At 39.1% G+C, this 2,932-nt stretch overlaps 1 pseudogene; it reads right to left on the bottom strand.

Annotated features, from left to right (window-relative positions):
- Positions 1-1,473: 1,473 nt before the first annotated feature.
- LOC122208936 lies at positions 1,474-2,662 on the bottom strand (annotated as a pseudogene).
- Between the last annotated feature and the right edge of the window lie 270 nt (positions 2,663-2,932).

Below are 2,932 nucleotides of genomic sequence, written 5' to 3' on the forward strand. Positions count from 1 at the left end.
GCAGAAAAGGCCTTTCACAAAATTCAGCATCTTTCTTAATAAAAACCCTCGAGAAAGTCGGGATAGAAGGAACATACTCAAACATCATCAAAGCCATTTATGAAAAGCCCACAGCTAATATCATCCTCAATGGGGAAAAACTGAGAGCTTTCCCCAAGATCAGGAACAGGACAGGGATGTCCACTCTCACCGCTGTTGTTTAACATAGTGTTGGAAGTTCTAGCATCAGCAATCAGACAACAAAAAGGAAATCAAAGGCATCAAAATTGGCAAAGATGAAGTCAAGCTTTCACTTTTTGCAGATGACATGATATTATACATGGAAAACCCAATAGACTCCACCAAAAGTCTGCTAGAACTGATGAATTCAGCAAAGTTGCAGGATACAAAATCAATGTACAGAAATCAGTTGCATTCTTATACACTAACAATGAAGCATCAGAAAGACACATAAAGAAACTGATCCCATTCACAATTGCACCAAGAAGCATAAAATACCTAGGAATAAAGCTAACCAAAAATGTAAAACATCTGTATGCTGAGAACTATAGAAAGCTTATGAAGGAAATTGAAGAGGATATAAAGAAATGGAAAAACATTCCATGCTCATGGATTGGAAGAATAAATATTGTTAAAATGTCAATACTACCCAAAGCTATCTACACATTCAGTGCAATCCCAATCAAAATTGTACCAGTATTCTTCTTGAGGCTAGAACAAGCAATCCTAAAACTTGTATGGAACCACAAAAGATCCCGAATAGCCAAAGTAATTTTGAAGAAGAAGACCAAAGCAGGAGGCATCACAATCCCAGACTTTAGCCTCTACTACAAAGCTGTCATCATCAAGACAGCATGATATTGGCACAAAAACAGACACATAGACCAATGAAATAGAATAGAAACCCCAGAAATAGACCACAAAAGTATGGCCAACTCATCTTTGACAAAGCAGGAAAGAACATCCAAGGGAAAAAAGACAGTCTCTTTAACAAATGGTGCTGGGAGAACTGGGCAGCAACATGCAGAAGGATGAAACTAGACCACTTTCTTACACCATTCACAAAAGCAAACTCAAAATGGATAAAGGACCTGAATGGGAGACAGGAAACCATCAAAACCCTAGAGGAGAAAGCAGGAAAATACCTCTCTGACCTCAGCCGTAGCAATCTCTTACTCGACACATCCCGAAAGGCAAGGGAATTAAAAGCAAAAATGAACTATTGGGACCTCATGGGGAGATTTTTTTTGGAAGTAGTTTTTACAAGTATTAAACTTATGTTGCAGACTGAAGTCATCATACATACAGGGCAAAGTCAGAACTTTTATATTTTTTACTCTTCATTTAACTTTTAAAACACTACTATAGTTGAATATTAAAACAACAACAACAGTAAGTAGTGAGCTATGATTATAATCTTTCACTCATTCATCACTGCATATAAAATGCCAGCAGTGTTATTCACTGGCCCCATTAAGAGGTTTGACACTGAACACCTCCCCTAGGGTGATGTTCATCATCCTCATACACTTCTCCATTGTAATGGCGCCTTCTTTCCTGATTTGGATCAAAGTCCACCAGTTCTACCTGGTCCATTTCATCAGTCTTTTCTACTTCCTTTCTCTCAGGTAGGAGTTTTTCCAGCAAAGAGAGTTTATCAGGAGAGGGAAAGCCATTCTCAGGAAAGTTTACCTTAAATTCGATGATTAGGCAACCCTTTTCATATGGTCTACGATTAATTGGCATGCCTTCATTCAGCACACACTTGATAGCTCCATGTTTGACAATCTGACCTGGATGAGAGATAATGACAATGGTTCTGTTGTCAAGAGTAGACATTGGTTTTGAAAGCTACACAGTGCTTCAACCAGCTGTATGTCCATACACGTGAACATGCCTCTCCTCGCCTAGTAAAAACAGCATGGTCCTTCTAATCTAAAACAATGATAACATCTCCTGGTTCCAATCCAGGTTCTTGGTCTCCTTCACCATGGAATGTTATCTTCTGGCCATCTTTCATGCCTTTGTCAATATGAACTTCTAGAATTTTCTTTTCTCGAACTATTTTCCTTCCATTGCAGCTTTTACATCTATCTTTAGGACTTATCCGTTCCCCATGACCCTGGCACTCCATGCACACAGATTGAATTTGCTGAACCATTCCAGGTCCTATCTGATGAATTCTTATTTTCATTCCAGTACCTCAGCAATTGAGACAACATTCTACCACTCCTTTCTTACCACCCTGGCCTTCGTATTCATCGCAAATCACATTCTTTTGCAGAGATAGTTTTTTTGTTGTACCAATATACTAATCTTCTAAAGTTACAAAGAACTGGTGCACAGCATTTTTACCTCTCCTTTCTCTCTGAATCCTTCCTCCTCCAAAAAAAAACATATCAAAGATATCCATGGGGGAGCCAAAACCACCACCTTCTCCACCTTCTTTAATTGCCTGTTCTCTTCCTTTGTCATATAATTTCCTTTTCTTCACATCAGAGAGCACTTCATAAGCTTGAGAAATCTGTTTAAACTTCCCTCCTTCATTTGGATTCTTGTCAGGGTGGTACTTCAAAGACAATTTCCTGTAAGCCTTTTTCAATTCTTCCTGGGTGGCATTGGGTTTGACCCCCAAAATGTAGTAAGTATTTTCTTTCACCATTTTCTACAGCCGGTGAGGGGGCTGGGGTCGGTGTGGGGGAGCTGGAGGGAGCACATTGCTGGGCGCAGCTCGGGCAGCTGCCGCTTCTCCATTTTGCACTGAGCGTTCTAGAAAGTTCCCATAACATTCTATTTTAAACTGATAATTTCAATCATGTACAAAAATTCTATCCTCTACAGCTCCATCCCCCCACTTCATGTCATTAATGTCAAAAATTATGTCTTTATTTGTTGTATACCTATTAACATCGATTTATATCTTTTTTTTTGC

Source organism: Panthera leo, chromosome E2 (assembly GCF_018350215.1).
Source record: "Panthera leo isolate Ple1 chromosome E2, P.leo_Ple1_pat1.1, whole genome shotgun sequence".
NCBI lineage: Eukaryota > Metazoa > Chordata > Mammalia > Carnivora > Felidae > Panthera > Panthera leo.